At 36.0% G+C, this 12,739-nt stretch overlaps 1 long non-coding RNA gene across 2 annotated transcripts; it reads right to left on the reverse strand.

The window, feature by feature from the left end:
* Positions 1 to 4,823: 4,823 nt before the first annotated feature.
* LOC124213820 (uncharacterized) lies at positions 4,824 to 11,856 on the reverse strand. Of its 2 annotated transcripts, XR_006881987.2 has the most exons (4): positions 11,680 to 11,856; positions 11,347 to 11,571; positions 8,390 to 8,474; positions 4,824 to 7,836 (listed from the first exon to the last, which is right to left on the reverse strand). It is a non-coding gene; the product is annotated as an uncharacterized lncRNA (long non-coding RNA). The 2 variants fall into 2 exon arrangements; XR_006881988.2 differs by lacking the exons at positions 11,347 to 11,571; positions 11,680 to 11,856 and adding an exon at positions 9,224 to 9,499.
* Between the last annotated feature and the right edge of the window lie 883 nt (positions 11,857 to 12,739).

The following is a 12,739-nucleotide window of genomic DNA, read 5'->3' on the forward strand; positions in this document are numbered from 1 at the left end:
ATTGAGTGCGTCGAGCGCTGGTAGTTTTTAGCCGTTTGTATATCTTATTCTTCGTAAACAAAGATAAGCCGTTCGAAGAAGGACCTAACGCCTTTTCTTTCTTCGAGCCATACACATTAGTCGCGACGTTATACAAAATATATTCTTACTTTACAACAAGATTATTTATGCTCATGTCACGTCCTCGATGACCTCTGCCCCTACCCACTAGTTTTATTTTTTATTACCTTTCAATTTAATACATTTATATTTTATATTTTTTATTTTTTATTTTGCGTCTCCGTATGCATTGCATGCATACGGCTCTCTTCATCACCTTTTCACTACTTCTGGAAATGAACACCCCAAGCTATATAATAGCTTATATAGATAATTCTTCGGGACAATCCTGACCCAACAGACTCGTATATACAAACTCGTATATACAAACTCCCTAAGAGGGACCAAATGACCTAACACGTGCAACGGATAGATCCGTATGGGTCTATCTCAAGTGTCTGTTTGGGCAGTATTGGCCCGAACATAAAATAAGGATATCTTTATTATATACAAAACACAGCACGGAAATTCGTACCCACACTTGTGGAAAAGGCGGGATAGTTAATGATAAATTCACATGCTACACCGTACCCGATGGGCGGGGGTAGTCTTGACAAATGAAAAAACTCAAAATTTTATCAGGACCTCCTGATTGGTCCAGCATCCCTCAAGGATACTGGTAACCAATCAGGAAGTAGTTTAGAAAAAACCACGCAAATCTTTTAAAAGAGAACAGTTAGAGAGAGTTAGTCAATCTGTAATCAATCAGTAGTCAATAAGAAGTCGTCAGAGGGTCGTCATTCGGCTTTTAAGAAGAAATCCTTCTCTCAGTTTCTATAACCGAAAAATCCAATCACGTCAAGCACTAAGCGAACTCCGTGTTATTTTACTTAAATATAAACGTTCTTCTACCATAGTACATAACTAAAACCATTTTAACCATCTCCATAAACATAAATTGAATAAACGTATAGTTGTGTTTTAAAACCTATATCATGAGTAGTCAATCAGCAGTCTGCAGCACCCAGCACATAACACTCATATTCCAACACTCCCACTCAAAAATAATCTTCTACAATCAAAGTGTGATTTTCTTTTAATTTAGGGGAATATAAAAACATGGTCCAACATTCGTTGCAAGGATTGGGAAATACCCCATACTTTGAAAAACCCAATCAGACCAATAATGATTTAATATACTGTAAATAACTGTTTCTATTTTTGTTTTTGCCTATCTTCTGGTTAACGCGGGAGGTCAAAAACATTTATCAATAAGAGGATATAAATAATATAAATAAGGGGACAGTGAAGAATTTGAATCTCTTGTCAACACAAAAGAAAAAATATGAAATCAATGGACAGGCTTACGAAAGAAAAAAAATGACTAGTACGATAATAAATATGACATTGACTATAAATGGAAAAAATTAAATATAAATAAAATATAAGGGGAATGTAAATAAAATATAAATAAAATGTAGATGAAATATAACTAAAATATAAATAACATATAAAAACTCTTTAAATCCTGTCCATTGTTCTAACGATCAAAATTACTCATTCATTCCAAACATTCACAAATGAATTAAGATAAAATACGCCGGAACTCACACTGGGATATAAAATTGTCTATAGCGATGAGGTAAAAAGTTGGTCATCCGTAAATATTAGGGTGATTTTTTTTTAACTTTTTTTTTTTCTTACTTACCTTCGAAGAAGTTAGTTTTGAGCCTCAAACGAAGCCTCGTGAAACCGGAGCACGATGACTTAATTCTAAAAGGTGACGCATCCGGATCGAATTTTTCCCATTTGATTAGCACAGGATGAGGGCTGTGCAAACACTCTAACCGGGATATCTCGGAAATTATGCAAGTTACGGAGCCGTTTCTTTTTCATTTTGTAGGTAATGAAATTTTCAATAAAAAAGGTCGATACTACAGTACTAAAAAAAAGTTATAAGCCCTTTTACCACCAAAATCGCCTTTTTGCCGAACAGTAACAAGCATCTTTATTCATTTATGAAGGGTAAGAATTCTCGACCTCGTGGATAATATATTATTGAATCTTGGTGAGCGGTCAATTATATGTATAACGTATTTTTTGTTAACGTTTCGGCCCGGAAATGGGCCCTCCTCAGAACGATTAATTTATTTATTTAACGGTCAAGAAGAAAATAAATTTTTTATAAGAAAAGTACAATCAAACATTAAATACTATAGATGTAATACTATTAAGGCTATTGTATATTATAGGTTAGTGAGTACAAATTGATTAATTGTTATGATTGAAAAAAGATAGGCTTAGAGAGTAATTTACCTTTTTATAGGAAGGGGATTAAGATACAAGTCGAATTCATAAACTACAATTTGTCGAGCCAAAGTTCTTCGAGTAACGGTAGTCATTGTCGGCTCCTCCGGTTAATTAAAGTCTAGGAGTTATAAATTGGAGGTAATTAATTAAAAAAAAAACTATGTATCATCACTGTCTATATGTCAATGTATTAAAAAAGTTTTAAAGAAAAGTTTTTATAGCAGTTAAGTCAGTTTACGCAATGTCCAAGTAAGTGGTACTGGGATCATTATGACCCTGTTCTCCGTGTCTAACAAAATTTTGTTGAACCGATTGGGTCAACTGGTGAATAACGACTGATGGGAGAAACAAATATGATCCAGAGTGAAGGTGAACCAGATATAAACATATATAAAAAAAACCAAAAAAATTATATAAAAAACCTGTGCCACGGGGACAATAATTTTATGTGTGTAGTTAAGGTTAAACAATGTGTGATATGTGGGCGGAGAATAGCGGTTTGTAAATATTGCTAAGATTCTCAACATCTTGTCTAAGGTTAACGGAATTAGTGTGTCCTACAATATTGCACATTTCTAGTAATAACCTTTTATAGTAATTAGGTTCTTCACAGAGGATGTTTGTATTGTCATAGCTAAAAGTATGTTGTTTGTTGGTCACATGTTTTGTTAGAGCAGTGTGACGTTCTTCATTCTCTTGTACATTGCGTTGATGTTCTTTGATTCTGGTGTTTAGATGGCGGCCAGTTTGTCCGATATAAACTTGATTGCAATCATTGCAAGGTATTTTGTACACAACATTGGATCGTTTGCCCATGAGGATCCTATCTTTTCCCGAATCAAAGACTATTTGTAAGTCTTTTGAATTTTTTCCCACAAACTCGACATTATGTTTGGTAAATAGACGGTTCAGTGACTCAAAGAGACCAGATACATATGGGATGGGGATGAATGTAGTGGCAGGTCTATTGTTGTCGTCTGCGGGAGCAGAGTCAATATTATTGTCAAGTAAGTTGTTGATATGGGAGCGTCTCTTATTTATATGTTCGTGTAAGAGGCCGTGAGGATAATCATTCCATCTTAAAATATTATATGTATATGAGTGACAGATTTTTTTCATGGAATTCTGTACTTGATAGTTTGATGGCTCGGTCAACAAGATTGAAGATGGTACCTATCTTGTGGGACATCGGGTGGTGGGAATTAAAATTCAAATATCTTTGAGACCAGGTTTTTTTGTGGAACCAATCTGTTTTGATTTTAGTGTTGTTGTGTATCAGCAATAAATCTAGGAAATTGATGGCGTTATTATCTTCTATTTCAATGGTGAATTGTAGTCGTGGATGATATTGGTTGAAAATATTCAGTGTGTAATCTATTTTTTCTTTAGGGACTGCAGTTAGAATATCGTCAACATATCGGAAGTAGAAGGGTAAATCAAAATCTAGATTGCTGATGCATGACCTTTCTAGGTCTTCCATCACAAGATCTGACAGGATTGGAGAGAGAGGGGATCCCATGGGCAACCCGAATTGTTGTGCATATGTGTCATTGTTAAATTTAAAGATTGCCGAATCGAAACAAATGTTTAAGGCTTTAACTAGTTCACTGAGTGGAATTGGGATCTTTTTATCTAGAGAAGCCCAACGGTTATTTACTGCGTGCGTAGCAAGGTCTGTCGGAACATTGGTGAAAAGAGATATTACATCTAGTGATATCAAAATGTAATTGTCTGGAATAATCAATTTTTTTATTGTTTCAACTAAAGTAAAGCTATCTTTGACTCTGGCGGTGGGGAGGGGGGGGGGGGGGGGGGGGGGGGTGATATTTGTGGTGAGCCATGAATTGATTAACTTGGATAAGGCGTAAGTCGGGCTATTGACAAAAGAGACTATAATTCGTAATGGGACTTCTTTATGGATTTTAGGTAGCCCATATGCACGTGAGGGGACACTATTGTAGGTAGAGATGCTTCTGTGTATGTTTTTGTTTATCAATTTGGAATTGAACCAATTGAAAGTGAGTTTGTTCACCCTAGTTTGTAGGGAGTTGCAAAGGTCGTATCTAGCAATTCTGTAGGTGTTAGTGTCCGAAAGCTGTTGTCGCATTTTGTTATTGTAAGAATCTCTGTGCATGGCTACTGACGTATTGCCTTTATCCGCTTTTAAAAACATGATGTTCGGGTTGTTTTTTTATAAATAACATGGTATCACGGATTTTTTTGTCTGTGACTAAATTATTGTTGTTATTTCTGGGGTACTTTGGGAAATTAAGAACTCTGTTAGTGAAATCTGATCTTACTTGGTTTCTTGAGTCGGTTGGAAAACTCGTTATTTTTGCTTCGAAGTTGGAGATGAGATTGAAAACAGGAAGGTCGCGATTATTATATGTTTCGTATTTTTATTTAATACAATGTATCTTACAATCACTTCAGAGAGTTGAAACAATTAATACAAAGCGTGGATATAATTTTTATCGAATGTTGTAAGACTGGACATAACATCGAGCTGTAAAGGACAAATTGTGGTGCTGTCGGTAGGTTAGTACTGTATGTGCCAAGAGCGTGGCGAAGCCTGGGGTAAAGAAAAAGTGTCGAGGCCAAGGGTCGCGTCGCGCCATAAATGCCACATGTAGGGAAATTTCCGGCGCGGTCAAATCCTTAGCCCTCGGCTAGCGAGGCGAGGCCTGGACACTCGAAGGTTAGTTGGAAACGGAAATATTTTAACGGTTTTTCGCCGGTGGCGGGTGTCCGCCACAATATGGACGTCCAAATTTAGGACCAAGTTGTACTATTTCCAGCAACGTTGTCAGGAATAAGAGTATCCGTTAGATTTACTAACCAATTATTTTTTCCATTTGAGAGCGAATCTTTGTGGTTGTTGGAAGGTTTTTTTTGAGCAAGCAATATGGTGAATTTTTTAATGTTACGATTTTTGATTGCGATGAACTTATTGTTTAACATCCGATGTTGGGAATCAAAGAACTTTTTTCCTGAAGTACTCCCTAGTTTATGGTTGATTTGTTCTGCTAGGTTAATCAATATCTTTTCAGAGTTGATAATGTGTGTATGAACATCATTGATTTCTAAATTCAGTAGCGATATTTGGAAATAAGTTGTAAGTTGTTTAGCTTTGGTTTTTGATCTTGACAAGTTAAAATTAATACTATCAAAGGTAGTCTTTGAGAAATTTAAACTTTTGGGCATTATTCCTTGTTTCTTACATCGAAGAAGAAAGATCCTGTGGTTCTTCATCCTCGACATTTTTTCAGCTGTCCGGATCCAACGGCGTAGGTAATCAGCTGTAGCTTTCCCGTGTGTAAGCTCGATGTTGTGAATATAGCCCATGTTCTCAGAAGTAATCCAATTTTAATATGAAGGGTAAGAATTCTCGACCTCGTGGATGATATATTATTGAATCTTGGTGAGCGGTCAATTATATGTATAACGTATTTTTTGTTAACGATTCGGCCCGGATACACAAACATATAAACAAGAGACGCTCTCATATCAACAACTTACTTGACAATAATATTGACTCTGCTCCCGCAGACGACAACAATAGACCTGCCACTACATTAATCCCCATCCCATATGTATCTGGTCTCTTTGAGTCACTGAACCGTCTATTTACCAAACATAATGTCAAGTTTGTGAGAAAAAATTCAAAAGACTTACAAATAGTCTTTGATTCGGGAAAAGATAGAATCCCCATGGGCAAACGATCCAATGTTGTGTACAAAATACCTTGCAATGATTGCAATCAAGTTTATATCGGACAAACTGGCCGCCATCTAAACACCAGAATCAAAGAACATCAACGCAATGTACAAGAGAATGAAGAACGTCACACTGCTCTAACAAAACATGTGACCAACAAACAACATACTTTTAGCTATGACAATACAAACATCCTCTGTGAAGAACCTAATTATTATAAAGGGTTATTACTAGAAATGTGCAATATTGTAGGACACACTAATTCCGTTAACCTTAGACAAGATGTTGAACACCTTAGCAATATTTACAAACCGCTATTCTCCGCCCACATATCACACATTGTTTAACCTTAACTATACACATAAAATTATTGTCCCCGTGGCACAGGTTTTTTATATAATTTTTTTGGTTTTTTTATATATGTTTATATCTGGTTCACCTTCACTCTGGGTCATATTTGTTTCTCCCATCAGTCGTTATTCACCAGGTGACCCGATCGGTTCAACAAAATTTTGTTAGACACGGAGAACAGGGTCATAATGATCCCAGTACCACTTTCTTGGACATTGCGTAAACTAATTTAACTGCTATAAAAACTTTTCTTTAAAACTTTTTTAATACATTGACATATAGACAGTGATGATACATAGTTTTTTTTTTAATTAATTACCTCCAATTTGTAACTCCTAGACTTCAAACAACCGGAGGAGCCGACAATGACTACCGTTACTCGAAGAACTTTGGCTCGACAAATTGTATTTTATGAATTCCACTTGTATCTTAATCCCCTTCCTATAAAAAGGTAAATTACTCTCTAAGCCTATCTTTTTTCAATCATAACAATCAATCAATTTGTACTCACTAACCCATAATATACAATAGCCTTAATAGTATTACATCTATAGTATTTAATATCTGATTGTACTTTTCTTATAAAAAATTTATTTTGTTCTAGACAGTTAAATAAATAAATTAATCGTTCCGAGGAGGGCCCATATCCGGGCCGAAACGTTAACAAAAAATACGCTTTACATATAATTGACCGCTCACCAAGATTCAATAATATTTTATTCATTTATTCGATGAACTCAACTTCAACGTTCGTATCGACTACAAGATGAATATTGAGCTGTATAGTAGTACAGACCTTTTTTATAGAAAATTTTATTACCTACAAAATGAAAAAAAAAACGGCTCCGTAACTTGCACAGTTTTCGAGACGTCCCGGTTAGAGTGTTTGCATAGCCCTCATCTTGTGTTAATCAAATGGGAAAAATTCGAACCGGATGCGTCACCTTTTAGAATTAAGCCACCGTGCTTCGGTTTCGCGAGGCTTTGTTTGAGGCTCAAAACTAACTTTTTCGAAGGTAGATAAGAAAAAAAAAGTTAAAAACAAAACCACCCTAACAAATATATTAAAAATCACTTATCCCTTGATTTAAATACTCGGCAGCAGCTCCATCGTGTAATCGTCCATGTGATTTTGCGAATCTTTGTATAAAAATTTGGAATCCACGATCTTCTTAAATTTTCTTCATGGCGATTCCGTAATGACGTTCAGATTCGTATGGATATTAACTGGCGAGGTCGATGTGTGAATTTTAATTTTAATTCTCGTTCACAATGATTAAATGATCACTACGGGGAATTATATACCGGTTGGTTGGGCGTCTTCCTGTAGACTCTTTCAAAATGCTAAGTTGTTTCTTCCGCCTGACGTCTGGATCGGGATGGCTGTTGCCAAGCAAAACCTCGCGGGCACTTTCGAATCTATAATATCGTCACAATATGTAGTTAGTATTTATTGGCAACATGATGTCCGGTGGACTCCTATAACTAAAATATATTTATTCATGTAGGGGAAGGGGGGGCAAAACGGGATACTCAAGGAAATAGTAAAATTTCCTTTTTTTTAGTTGCAAACAACGTAAATAATGTCAATTTACAATTTCCAGTAAGAAAAAATTTTTTATTTTAGCGGGCAAAATGGGGTACCCCTAAAAAAAGTAATTTTTTTTTCTTTTCCCAAGTAAATAAAATATGTGTAACAATTACTTTTTAAATCAACGTTAGTAATAAAATTCACTCTCAACATAATTTAAAAAAAGTTTTTTCTTGTTATTTCCATTTCTTTTATTTGTATTTTTTCGCAAAAAGTATGCAAATGTTTTTTTTCAGCTTTTTAGTGTAAAATGATGCTAGATGTCATTTTTGACCGTTTACGAAATTTTTGGGGTACCCCGTTTTGCGGGGTTCCCCTATTTATATTTTTGTAATTTTCTTTTATCTATATTTTAAAGTATTTATGAATGCTTAGATTTACAATTCTTCCAGGCTCATTCGTTTCCGGATTTTCAAAAATTGCACTGACGGTAGTGGCTTCGTGAAAGCATCCGCTAGTTGTTGACCTGTAGGAATATATTTCAAGGTTATTATCTTTTCTTCAATCTTTTCTCTCGTGAAGTGATATTTGACATCGATGTGCTTTGATAGTTTATGATCTGTGGGATTATTAGCTATTGCAATACACCCATTGAGATCTTCATATATAACTACAGAAGTTGACGTTTCTAAGTTAATGCTTCATAAAAGAGATTTCAACCAGCAAGCTTCTTTAATCCCCTCATAAAGTGTCATATATTCGGCTTCTGTGGAGGATGTGGCCTCCGAGTTTTGTCTTTTAGTATTCCAAGATATCGTATTCTTATCAAACAATTGAAATAAAAATCCAGATGTACTTTTACGATCGAGTTCATTACCTGCCCAATCGGAATCCACAAAACCAACTAGCATGTCTTCATAATCATTTCTTTTATAAATCAATTTCAACTTTATTGAGCCTTTAATATATCTCAAAACCCTTTTTAAACATTGCCATAATTCTTGATTATTTTTATTTTGCTATCTATGTCACGTGCGGAGCGGTCTCGCACGCGACGACTTCAACCCTCTTGATCTCTCAGAGGTTTATATTTAATTTTTGGTGGATTCGGAGGTGAACGTCCTCTACAGGGCGTTCCGTGGGAAATGGTTTGGAGGATTTCAATTATTTTGTACCAATATTTTGAATGGAAGCAAGTAGAAATATTTAATGAAACAACTAGAAGCAGCAAGGTTATAGACAAGGAAGCTTACACTACGTTCTTATGCTACTCACGTTCTCGCTCTTTCGCACTCTCTCTCTCTCGGATTCTGCTTCGGCCTCGAAGGTGCCGAAGTTTACACCTTCACTCACTCACTTACGTGCTACACGGCTTGATTAAGTTCGTGGCTTTGCGTATTGCGCTTAATTCTAACTTCACAGACTGATGCCGCGACGCGAGATGCTTGGACGACCGCGTGTAGATTTAAAGGGATGCTCTCTCTCTAATCGTCGGAGACCCAAGACTTATAACTCTTTACTCGACAGCTCTGAAGGAGCCTGATTCCGTTGATGTTGGTTTGATGCTGTCTCTAACGGGACTGTCTTCGCTCGCTCGTCCGACACCCCTTGGAACGTCGGGCGGCGAGCGAGCTTTTCGCTGACTTTGCAATTTCGAACAAAGGCTCGCCTCGCAACGGTCATCCTCGAAGCGCGTGATTTCGCGCTCACCTCATCCCGGTGTTGATTACACCCGGGATCTGGCGGGCGCGAAGACGCTGACGTTGCTGGCTGTCCAACTACGCCGTTGCGCTTGGCTATACCACGAACTGATTATAATAAGATATTTTATATGGACTAACTAAAACTATGCTTCCCTGTCTCTAAAGATAATAATAATGAAAAATGATAATTGTTATGATCGGTAATATATTACAGTTTTGGGTAAATGTGCGGCGCTCGTGACACATACATGATATTTATCGGTTTTCACCCTTTCAAAGCTGTTTTCACATCCATTTGATAAATTGATAAATTGTTCTGATTAGCAAAGGCTAAGAGAAATCGAAACGTTGTTATTCGCGCTACTGGTGCAAAAGTTTCATTGTAATCAGATAGATATTGTTGATTTCCATGAATAAGATTTTTAATTACAAATACCCACTTACAACCGATAATGTTTTTATTGGTTGGACGAGTTACTATTTTTCAAGTATTATTTTTTACAAGGGAAGCAATTTCGTCTTTTATTGCTTTCTCCCACTCAAAACTATCATCCCGATCTTTTATTTTTTTATAAGTTTCAGGAATATCACTTTTATTTGTTTCTGAATTTTGATTAATTTCTAGTTTTTTTCTTTTAATGTCACTAGAATTTTCGTTTTGATCGGATTCCTTGTTTTGTCTTTTTATATCGGAATTTTCCGTTTCAATTCCTTCAATTAAAACGAGAGGGCGCGAATTTTTGAAATTTATTTCACCGACAATTACATCGCGTGCGATAATAAAATTATTTGTTTCTGTATTCAATACTTTATAACCACTGACCACATAGCCTACGAGTATCCCCTTTACTGAACGTTTATTAAATTTACCCTTTCGGTTTTTATCATGAACATAAACGGTACTTCCGAAAACCTTTGAGTGATCGAGTCTTGGCCTTTTACTGGAAGTCTTGTTTACTGGAAAGGCGTTTGTTGGTGACAAGTTTAGTAAATAAGCCGCAGTTAAAATTGATTTTCCCCAAAGTTCCTTGACTAATTCAGCCCCATGTCTCATATCACGCGCTTTCTCTGTCAATGATTTATTCATGCGTTCTGCTATGGAATTTCGTTGAGGTGTATAGGGTACTGTTAAATGATATTGAATTTCTTTCTCTGTACAAAAAGCCTTGAATTCATTTGATAGATATTCTCTCCCATTATCACAATTTAAGTGTGCTAATTTTAAATTAAAATTTGCTTCACTTTTGGCAACGAAGTCTTGAAACTTCTTAAAAACATCGGATTTTTGACCGAGTAAATAAACAACAGTGTAATGGGTAAATTCATCTATAAACGTTACAAAGTATCTTTTTCTATCGATCGTTAAAGGTGTGATTGGTCCACATACGTCTGAATGAATGATAAATGAAGGCCTTGTTACATGCGATCTGTCTCTTTTCTTTGAAAAGCTGAGACGTGCTTGTTTTCCGTAAATACAAGCTTCACAAATTTCATTCGTGGTATTTATATTTTTTAATTCTTTGCTATCAAAAAGTAAATTATTTCTTTGAATTTCTAGGAATTTTGACTTGCCCTAATGGCCTAAACGTTTATGCCATAGTTTATATGTGTTTACGAGTATATTTGCATTCACGTTATTACACATTTTCTTTTGTATAACAAAATCAACATATACCAAATTGTGAAGTAACTTACCTCTTGCAATGATTTTGTTACCCCTTTTAATAGATGTTTTCCCATTTTCATGAAAAATAATTCTCATACCAGCCTGCTGAATTCGTTGTACTGATAATAAATTATAAGGAACTTCGTTGATTAATGTTATTCTTGGATATGAAGGTCACAACTCAAAACACTTTTTTATCGTGTTAACGTTTCGGCCCTGGTGGGGGCCCTCCTCAGAACATTTCATTTAAACATCTGTCACGAACAAAAATAAAATAATGTACAACTAGGTTTTAACAAAATTAGACATAGTGGTATAAATAATATACAAGGAAGTTTAAGCAAGTATAAAAGAGGAATTACCTAGTATGAGATGACACATCCAATTACATAGAATGCGTGTTGGTAATTGATGAATAAATAGAACAATAAAAAACAATAAAAACAAAAAGCGAAACACACTGCGTTCGCGACACGTAATTCCCACGAATTCATATTTGTTGTTAGTTTGGTAAAATGAAATAAAACACACCGCCGTTATAGGTTGAGTCCAGAGCACATAAGCACAAGTGGAACGTCCAGTGTGTAGTGGGGGGAGGTCGATCTCGATAGTTATCAGAGCAAACGCAGAGTCAACGGGTTAAAAGGAAACCAAAATTTTTGTTAAGGAGGTAAAATCGAGAGCAAGCTCAGTCGGTAATGGACAATTACAATGGTCGTATCACAGAGGTGTAAATATTACTCAGATGGTCTATGTCTTGTTTACGGTTGACAGAATTGGGATGTGCAACAATATTGCACATTTCTAACAGTAGCCTATTGTAATACAACGGTTCGACGTCAATAATGCTGGCTTGAGAATAATTAAAAGAGTGGTCGAAATCAATGGCATGTCTCGTCAATGCAGTATAATTATCCTCGTGTTCATGGATATTGCGTTTATGCTCGGTTATCCTGGTGTGTAGTTGCCTACTAGTTTGGCCTATGTAAGACATGTTGCATTGGTTGCAAGGTATTTTGTAAACTACACCAGAGCGCATACCCAGGGGTAAGGGGTCTTTACCCGAATCGAACCTTTACACCTCTGTGATACGACCATTGTAATTGTCCATTACCGACTGAGCTTGCTCTCGATTTTACCTCCTTAACAAAAATTTTGGTTTCCTTTTAACCCGTTGACTCTGCGTTTGCTCTGATAACTATCGAGATCGACCTCCCCCCACTACACACTGGACGTTCCACTTGTGCTTATGTGCTCTGGACTCAACCTATAACGGCGGTGTGTTTTATTTCATTTTACCAAACTAACAACAAATATGAATTCGTGGGAATTACGTGTCGCGAACGCAGTGTGTTTCGCTTTTTGTTTTTATTGTTTTTTATTGTTCTATTTATTCATCAATTACCAACACGCATTCTATGT

Source organism: Neodiprion pinetum, chromosome 3 (assembly GCF_021155775.2).
Source record: "Neodiprion pinetum isolate iyNeoPine1 chromosome 3, iyNeoPine1.2, whole genome shotgun sequence".
Lineage (NCBI taxonomy): Eukaryota > Metazoa > Arthropoda > Insecta > Hymenoptera > Diprionidae > Neodiprion > Neodiprion pinetum.